The sequence below is a fragment of the Adiantum capillus-veneris genome, chromosome 7, assembly GCF_014529385.1.
Source record: "Adiantum capillus-veneris isolate H3 chromosome 7, ASM1452938v2, whole genome shotgun sequence".
NCBI lineage: Eukaryota > Viridiplantae > Streptophyta > Polypodiopsida > Polypodiales > Pteridaceae > Adiantum > Adiantum capillus-veneris.
Window position 1 is genome coordinate 143,565,943 of NC_140937.1, and position 10,138 is coordinate 143,576,080.

The 10,138-nt window shown below is 42.9% G+C and overlaps 1 pseudogene; it reads right to left on the bottom strand.

The window, feature by feature from the left end:
- Positions 1-274: 274 nt before the first annotated feature.
- On the bottom strand, positions 275-7,520 carry LOC147454732 (uncharacterized; annotated as a pseudogene).
- Positions 7,521-10,138: the final 2,618 nt, after the last annotated feature.

The following is a 10,138-nucleotide window of genomic DNA, read 5'->3' on the forward strand; positions in this document are numbered from 1 at the left end:
TCATGTGGCTTTCCTTGGATGAAAGTGAGGTCATCTAGCAAATCCAAGCTTGTGAGAGTCTAGACGTGTACAATGGGGAAGGTGGGCCATCTCCCAAGAGTTAGCCTCAACTTCCCACATCCTCATTGAAAGAGTCTGAACTATTAGGCAACATGTCGCCAAGAAAATGTGATCGTTCCACTCTATGACTCTATTAGACAATGAGGTGGGGCATAACATTCTAAGAACCTGCCATCACACATGAAAAATTGCACAAAGTGCTAGTAGGATTGTTCTATATGTATATGCTCATCCCTCTAACATATAAATCATCGTTGACTACTTCATTGGCCTCATCCCAAGCAGCTTGCACCCAACTATTGTGAGATCTCCTATAGGTAAAGAGGGGTTGGATTAAATCCCACACAATCACATAGTAGTCATTGTTCGATATGCTTACCCGTTGAACCTCCCAAATCTCCTCCTGCCCTACTTCCACAAGCGGAAGTGGAGGTAAATGGCGACTTTGATAATTCCATGGATTCAACACCACCACATGTTGAAATGACCCAATGAAAAAGCCTCCAATCAACCCTCCATTTGCACATGCTCTATTGACATCCAAGGGGTAATGCTAGAGTCCTAGGCTTGAAAATAGCCTAATGGACAAGGAGAAAACCCAAGAAGCATTGCAATGGGAAATAGATGGATGGACTCTCATAGAAAGCCCATCAACTTTAGTGTGCGCAATCCTAAAGTCACAAGGGAGCCCTCTCTACCACTCCAACTCCTCATCCATGTGTTGTCATCAACAATGCTCCTCATCAACCTGCTGGTAGAGCGCACATAGAGAAAATCTGGAACTCCAAGCCTATGAGAAACATGTTTGGTAAGTACCACTACCATTGCGGCAAGAAGCTCCACGAGGAACAAGGTTTCACAAATATGGAAGTACAAACTTGACAAGAACACGCCCGATAAGAATCTGTGTCATTTTGGCAGAGAGCTCCATGTCAAACAAGGTGGCACGGCGCTCACAAATGTTGTAAGTTTGCCCATGAAAAGGCTTTGCTAATGTAAACATGATGTAAGTACAAGGCTATGGTTCATGTTGCCATAGATTCACTCCTATACTAGTGTTGATGTGCTTCATGATTATGGAGAAAACTACATGCACCCTCCCCTTGTTGCTCATGCTTGATGCCTATGCCAACACATAATTCATGACTACATAAAGAGCAATATTGTACTAAAAAATGTGAAGGCAGATGTGTCTTTTAATTCCTTTTAGGTTTTGTATATAGAAGAAACAAGTCACTTCGTGTCCTTCATTGAAAGAGTACAAAGAGCCTACACAGATCTTTGAAAATGTTGCAACCAATGAGGCAAAGCTTTTGATTTATCTTCATAGTCCTGAGCCATCACAAAGCATGTCTATGTTGGTTCTTTTAGCTAGTTGTCTTTTAATTTCCAAATGTGAGACTAGGGCGGGTTTTCTTATGAAGGTTTGAAAAAAAAATTCTACTAGTAGTACTGTATAGCTTACACAAGCAACCAATGAACAAAGGTGGTATGTTTAGCGATACTCGTTTTCATACCTGATGGCTACTTGTAATGCCCATAAAAAGTCCTCTAGATGGATATCCTGTGGCTCAAATTGGTGCTTCTCACAAGCATCATTGTTTATGGCTTGCATTTTTACAGCTTTTATACCCCTCCTCATGCACCAGACTCCACCAATCCAACGCGACCACTTGAAAATCCAAACATGGTGGATAGTATACTCTATCTATAAGATCATCCTAAACCTATCCAAGAGTATAAGATCACTATACTCGACATGTCAAAAAATATTATGAAAACATTCCTCATAAAGGAGAACATGGTTTGCTGAACCTTACAAACCCACACATGAAATTCATACCCTATATATATAATACTGGCTCTTGGTCAATGGAAGCATATAAAAACCAACTATCCTTTGACACTACGAGAGCTATTAAACTCAATTCATGGCTCATCTTCCAAATGTAGATACAATCACAAGATAAGTGCTCCAAACAAACGAATGACTCAAACTTGTACATGAATGCCCTAAAATACAAGTTCAGCTTTAAGCCATGGCTACAAGACTTCAAACTTTTCTACAAGTATTTTGATGACATCCAATGGCTTGGCCTACTTAACACCTAGGGTAATGCCACTATCATCAATGGTGAGGCTAGGAGGTAAATCAGGTTATTATACATCACAATTTTGTCATGAGCACCAAATGCAGAAGGGATTCTTGATAAGAAACTTCATCTAAACAAAAATCTACCATCAATCCCTACACTTCAATGCAATAATAGGTCATCAGAATGAATGGTCATGTAAGGTAATCCTAACACAACACAAACCAATACTTTTTTGTCACTTTGACCCCCATCTTGCTACAAAACTCTAGTGACTAAATTTTGTCGCAATGGTTTTGAAAAAGATCAAATTTTGGAGAAATGTTCACCACTATCTTGGTACTTTTCAACCCATCACACCCTTTTGTAACCCAGCTTTATTGAAAAATCTCTTGCATGATGGGCACTAGGGGCCTGTCCCTACAATGTATGTTCGGAACCTTAGCTACATAATGGTTGGAGGGCCACACATTTTTTTGGATATGTAATTATGGTAAACTTCAAAACGCTTTTAGTAAAGGCATAGGAAAAATCAACTAAAGAAGCTTATTTGACTAAAATTCAAAACATGTACTCAACTTTAAACCAACAAGTATAAGACAGCAAAAAGGCTTAATTCTAGAAATCATACTCCACATAAAAACTTCTAAAATAACAAATTTAAATCCTAATGTAAGATAATTACTTGAATTGAATACTACTACAAACCTACCTAGTAGAGACAAAACATAACCAAAGAAGAACAAAGTTCAAAACTTGACAATATACGACCTTACCCTTACTACTTTTCCAAACATGAGGAATAAAATTATTACCTTTATCATGCATAGTTTGGACAACACTTACGATATCCCTACTCATGTCATTAGTGCCCAATAATTGCAGGTTTGTATATGGTTCATTCATGATGTGAACTTACTCTATAAAACCAATAACATAAGTTTTATCACCCTCCAGAGTTGATGGGCCCTTCTCATGCATGACCTAATGTGTCATCGTCCCCCCACTATATATCCCCACTCTACCTTGCAAAACCAATGAACTAAGTTCTATCACCCTCCGGAGTTGATGGGCACTTCTCATGCATGACCTAATGTGTCATCATCCCCCCACTCTGCCTTGCACAAACTCAAGAAGGTTTCAAAGCTACCCGTTTCACCATTACCCAATAACCGTCCATACACAAAGCACTCCCAAAATCACCCATTGTATCGCTCTCTTGTATTGGGCACCCATTGTACCAGTGATCATACATACCCATTGGTAGTAACACCTCTACATTCAATTTAGTGTCTCTTTTTTTGTACTCAGACATGGTATCAAATTCAACAATATGTAGCAAATTGGTCTTATAGGTCATTTGGACTTTTGAAGATGTTAATATATCATTTCATTTCATCTCTCTCTCTCTCTCTCTCTCTCTCTCTCTCTCTCTCTCTCTCTCTCTCTCTCTCTCTCTCTCTCTCTCTCTCTCTCTCTCATGCTGGTATGCACATACATCATCATGGTTTCAGATACATGGCTACTTCGGATGGCCCACCACAAGTTACCTAGTCACACCCTCATCAAGGCATTCTTCTTGATTGAACCATCCAGCTTGGCCGCCCACGAGCCTCGAGGATGCGAGGATCTTCACACCGTAGATGAGGTCTACACCCGGTCTACATTAGAGGCTACAGAGCATCATTGAGCGACATCAATCACGCCCCCCAGCCCCCCTAAGAGCTGATCATGGAGGACATTAATAGAGACCCACGAGGGAGCTCATGGGATGATCACCACTGTGTACTTCCCCCATTGCGCACCTCATTAGCCCTCATGTACCACCATATGTTTTAAGCTGATGTATTATGTGATGAGGATATAGGTTATGCTTGCATACCTGCCCACTCTAAATACCTTAATTTAATTTTATCTTTATGTTCCTTGGACATTGTACTAAAGTCACACATGGTTGTAACCTTTTGGTCTGATAGGTCATTTTGGCCTTTTGAAGACGTTAATATACCATTTCATTTCATCCTCTGTGTGTGTGTGTGTGTGTGTGTGTGTGTGTACTCGACGAAGGAGAGATGGGTGAGGGCGAAGGAGAGATGGCTAGTAGGGGTCGCTGAAGAGAGATGGGGTGGGGGCGAAGAAGAGATGGCCGGTAGGGGCCTCTATTCATTGCGGGAGCAAAAATGGCTCCCACGACAAATTCGGGCTTTTTTTTTTGAAGTGCGATGCTGTCGTGTATACGACGCTTTACAACTTGTATGAGCATCACGTCGCTTAAGTGACACATGTAAATTTTATAGGCATCCCTACTTACAAAGCATCCCTACTTACACCTTGACAATCGTGTTCCAAGATTTGGGATTAGACTCCCATATACCAGTACCTACAAGGCACACATCACCAAACATGTGAATGCGTTTGCCTTTTCTTTGCAATATGGATGTTCAATTTTAATATTTGCCTAGTACCCATACAGACAATGAAGAGATATGTATATAGCTGCCTTGAGGCTTGCTCTAAACTCTAGCAGAGAAGCTCTCTATTTTGTTACAAAACGCTTTGTACTATCTCATATATGTGTGTGTCCACATCAGTGTACTATGTCGACATTAGTGATTAACCACTTCTTGGTAGTCATCTTGGAACTCATTCTTTCTTTCTAGCCAATGACTACAAACTAGCCAAAATTAGTTAAATTAAATTGCTCAAAATACATAGATAGCTATCCGAGTCTATCTATTTTGCCCTTACATATCATGTCAAAGTCTCTGTTTGGGCTTGATGTTTGGAAATAAATTGGAATGATCCCATGATCGCTTGGTAGGTGTCGTTCACGTGTGTCATAGGTCTCATTTAGATGTATCTCACCATACTTGAGTTCCATTGTGTTATTACCAAAAACTAAGAGTGCCACTGCTCATAGGAATTCAGTTTAGACTAAGAGACTTAACTTGACCATGACTATATATCATTGTGAGGGGGTACCTCGAATAGGCTCAACTTTAAGGGGGGTAGGCATTCGTTTAGAATAACAAGTTACCCACATTTGTGTGTGCCCCTGTTTGCGGGTCGCCGCGACGGACATCCATAGCATAGCTCTCAAGCATCAACATATTTATCAATACAGAGGAAGGGACTCGGATGAGGCATGGAAACTCACTAGGTTGTCAAGCCTAATGAAGTGAAATCGATGAGATGCAACTACTATCTCTACAAGTAAATCAAACGCATCACTGCCAAGTAATCTGGCTATGTCCTTCTACCTAGCTCTACAGTCGTCATGCCCGTTTACCATGCAAATTTATTCAGAATCGCACGAAACTTGAAGGGAAGCTTTAGGGGACTATTAGGATCATATATTATCACTGTCGCAGCATTCTAGAGAGGTACCACGATCGCGATTGTTCGTCACAAAGTCGACAAAAACAGCAAACAGTTGATCCTAATGGGTCGTTTTAGGGTCCCTAAAGCCCCTCCCAGGGTCGAAGCGACATAAAACACGCATCTAATCACTCAAAACAGCGATTTAAAGCCTCAAACACATAGTCGAAAACTTTCACCGAATCTTGAATGATTATACTTGAAGGAAAGAGCAAGAGGAGAGGAACACAATGCAATAATCAAAACTGAATTTGGATTACCGTAGCCGCAATGGCGAAGATTACAAGTTTGAACAAGAAGGAGCTCTCATTCGTACGCTGTCTTCTCAGTTTCTCATCCAAAAAGATTCTCCAAAACTTACAGAAAATGACCTTTATAGATTAGGTCTTTGCAAAAATGGCTTGTCCGGCCATAAGCCCCTAATCTTAAAACTGACTCTCTAATATACAATTGCTCCCAAAAGAATAATCATACATCCTTGATAATTTCGCGGCTTAGAGATGCTTCTTTACAAAGGAATTTTACAATGGTTTCTCAAGAAAATATGGTCCTTCTGGCCACAGCCGCCTGTTGCCTCTTCCGCCAAACACTCCCCCCTTCCTGATCCTTGCACGCCCTCATGCATGTTCAGTGCTTCGGCCGTTGATGTGTCTCTAATGAAGCGAGTGTTGCTGAAAAGCTTCTCGTTCGCAGTACGGCTTCGAGGGCTTCTTGGTGTTGTCGGAATGGGTTTTTTGCTAATGTGTGTTGGTATGCCACGTACGTTGCCTTGAGGTCCTTCGCCATGGGATGGAAAATGCTTGAATCCATTTCGAAGAATCCTGTGACGAAGGCCTCTTCAAATGTTTGCAGGTAGTGTGATGGCAGGTACATTAGCGTGGAGTACATGGCCATTAAGATGTGCCATGGCGGTGAATCCTGTAGATTCCAGCAGATGCCTCTGTGTCCTTTCAAGAACAGATTCCATGGATGATCGTCGCCTTCAGTGTCTTTAAACACCTGGATGCAGGTGACGATCATCTGGGCTATCTTTACTAACATCTGGCAGGCCAAATCGGGGACATCCCGTAGCAAAGTCACTGTTGATTTCAGTGTGCTGACCATGTAAGCCACTGTAGGGGGTTGCTGCGCTGTCAGAACCGGGTAATTTAGCTTGTGCTGCCTCGACCCCTTCCATGTTGTGAAATATTTCCAAATGCGTCTTCGAGTGACAGGGCAGAATGTAGGATCTATTTGTATATGTTGAGGAGCGTTGTGGTAATTTGTTAGATCCTGTGGCCTCTTGTCCAACCACTTCTGCCTCCACTTGGGGTGGTCATCGACAAGCACCTGAGCTTCTTCCACTGTGAGTGCAATGCCCTCGTAACCCCCTTCTTTGTTTCGTTGCAAGGCTGGCCACATCTTTTCTTTCCACAAATTCGCTTCATGGCATAGCAGATGAAACGGGAGGTATTCGTGGTTAAAACCTTCCACCTGCTCTTCTGGTTGTAAATATGCCAGGGCTACTAACTCCAGTATCTTCTTTTCATAGAGCATATACTCCTTGGCTGGCCCCTCTGGCATGTCTGGAATGCTTTCACTGAGTTCATCTCGTATGTCCAGATCGGGCCCTTCAAATTCCTGCTCCTGTTGCCCTTGGTGTGAGGTTCTAGGAAAATCTGTCGCATGGTGTCCAAGCAGCAGTTGCGGTTGAGTCTGGGCTTTGTCTGCTTTGATCTGCTGTTGGACAAGCAGATCTTCTTTTTCTTTTAACAATGTGTCACCGATCTGTCTCTGAATCTGTAGTTCAGCGCTTGCTTGAGCAAGTTGCTGCTCTACTTCTTTTAATTTTAACTCGTTTGCCGCCGTCTGGGCCACCATTCCTGATACGAGCAGCTTTCTTTGAAGCCTTTCTTGCTCTAGCTCTGCTTTTAGCGCTGCTATAGTGTTCGCTGTTGTGGCATTGTCAGATGTGGAGACCAATGCTCCAGCAGGTTCCTGATTAGCCATCAAAGTCTTCAGAGTGTCCTTGACAGTGCTGTAGGAGCTGCTAAGCCTTTAAAATCTTGCACTCTCATAGGCAAGCTGCTCTGTCGCTTTCTGGACTCTTGCCGTCAGCTCTTGGCACTCCTTCTCTTTGGCTGTCAGGTCTGTCCTGACGTCCACCAAATCTCTGATCAAAGACTGAGCCTGCTGCCGCTCAAGGTCTCTTTCCTTCGTTGTGCGTTCTAGTCGCGTTCTCAGGCTGTCTAGCTCTTCTTGCCTTGATTCTTGCTTTTGTCGGGCTTCCTGTACCTGCCTTTCTTTCTCACTCAGCACCACATACTGACACTGGAACTTCCGTTCTAACTCCCGCAGTGTTTTCTTGTAATCAAATCCAGCCACTGCTTGGCATGCTTCTTGGTATCCGATGGATTCTGTAGGTGGCAAAACTTCCTTTTGCGAGGTTGAAGGGGGAGGAGTTGGCTGTTTTTTGTTTGATGGAGAAGGGGGAGGAGGTGGAGATTTGGGTGAGGGCGGAGGTGATTTTCTAGGCGAGGGAGGAGGCGGACTCGATTTTTCTCGCACATGTCTCCTTTTGGAAGTTTCCTCGCCTTGTTGCGAAGTAGATGCTTTTGCTTTTCTTTTCTTTAGGATCTTGATTATTCTTTGGCGGGTGAGATCCGCCGTGTGTTGCGCTTCCAGATTCCTATCTCTCTGGATCTTCTTAAGGTGTTCCGCCTGATTTTTCTCTTCAACCGCGTCTTTTTCCTTCGTTTGATTAGTGGACTGCGAGGATATGTCCACTTCCGCAGCCTTTTGTTCTGCTTCCAATCTTTGCTTCTCAGCCCGTAGGCGAGTTGCATTTTCTATCCTTTCTTGCCTTTCCCTTTCGAGTCTTCGTTTCTGTGCTTGTTGCGTTTCAATCGCTTGAGCTTGTCTGTCAGCCCGCAATTTTGTGCGTCTTTGTTGGACTCTTTTCTGGGCTTCCGCATATGCTTTTTGCATATCCGACTGCGGTATCGCACTTCTCTCTCCTCTTTTTCTCTCGAGCGGCTTCATTGAATCCTCCTCCTCACTTTCCTCAAACTGTGAAGGCACTTTGTCTTTAGACTCCTGAGACTTCCCTTCGTCCTCTTTCTCCGTTTTCTCTTCATCACTTGAACTTTTATTGGTAGCCTTTGTTGAGCGCGATAATGTCGCGCCAGGTGTCTTCCTTACAGAGTGTGCAACCAGCTTAGCTTTCTGGATCAAGGCCGTTTGTGAGCTGGCAGCTGGCAAATCCTCGATCATTCCCAAATCCTGGTATGCTATTCTGGTTAGCATCGGCCCTGCACTCATGTAGGTTTTGTTTTTTGCAGAGCTTTTCAAATTTTCTTCAATCAGATTATCGAGAATATAAGATCCGTAGTCGCAACGAATGGACCTATTTTCTGCTGTCGCTAGAGCCATGACTACGGAAATGTGCAGGATTGGCTCTGTGTAGCGAGGAGGCTTTTGAACTCTGAAATGCTGAGATATCAATCTCATCGGCAATTCCAGATCTCCGTAGATCATGTCGCTGTATTTGTATTTGTTCCCCTTAGCTTTGACGAATGCCTTCTCATTGTCTAGTGACTTTCTCTTTGCTAACAAATCGTGTTGCCCTGGGAGGAAATGCAAGGCTTCATTGATGATTTCCTTTGTGATCTTTACTTTAACCTTTGACCCATCTTTGTCTGTGAGCATTGCCTGCCCATCATATTGTATCGAGCTCATGAGTTCGTGGGCCCTCATGTAATCTGTTCCCCATGGCTGTAATCTGAAAAATTGTTCCAAGTGTATCGCCCGTACAACCTCTATTACTTCTGGCCTTTGGTGGAGATTCCATATCTCCCGTGGCATGATAGTTGTCTTTACCAAATCGCCATCAGCATCCTTAAACTTTGAGATGAAGATGTGGGCAGGGATTTGAGCCAATATTTCATCCGAGATGTGAGCCTTCTCATTCGTGGCAAGCTCCTCCACTTCATATGGTGCTGCTGTCCACTGCCTGTCTGTCTTTGGGCGAGGCATTCTGTGTCAGGAGAATCACAAGCTGTCAGAATTTCCCTTTTGCAATCAATCGTATTTAGACTTTTAGTAAAAAACAGTTCAAAAGTTAAAATTGATCATAACTTGAACAAATTTCATCCATTCTTGTCCATATTTCACCAGTGGGACTAGGAAGACTAGAGCTATGAGTGATAAAAATCTGAGCCAGTTCTGGGTCTAAGGTACACCGATCGCGATCATAGTACAGAGGCCAAATTTAGATTTGATCATATGAGTGGGTTGCTGATAGTTGGAGGGTCATTTTGGTCCACTTTGTGTGTCTTTTGAACCACTTTTGAGTTTACAGGTCCCATTTCTGGGTTACAAGGGATTTTGGGACTAGACTCTGATTTTTTATGAGTTTTTGATGTCCAATTGGCTTGAAACTTGGATGGTGACTTGAACAAGATGTGTACAAGGTATCTAATAGGTTTTGGTCAAATTCTGGGTTTGAGGTACACCGATCGCGATCGTAGTACAGAGCCTGTTTTTGGGGGAAACTAGATGGTCATGAAGTCCTATGCTTGCCTAGCCCACTGATGATTTATTTTCAAGTTTGGACTTAAAATGAACAA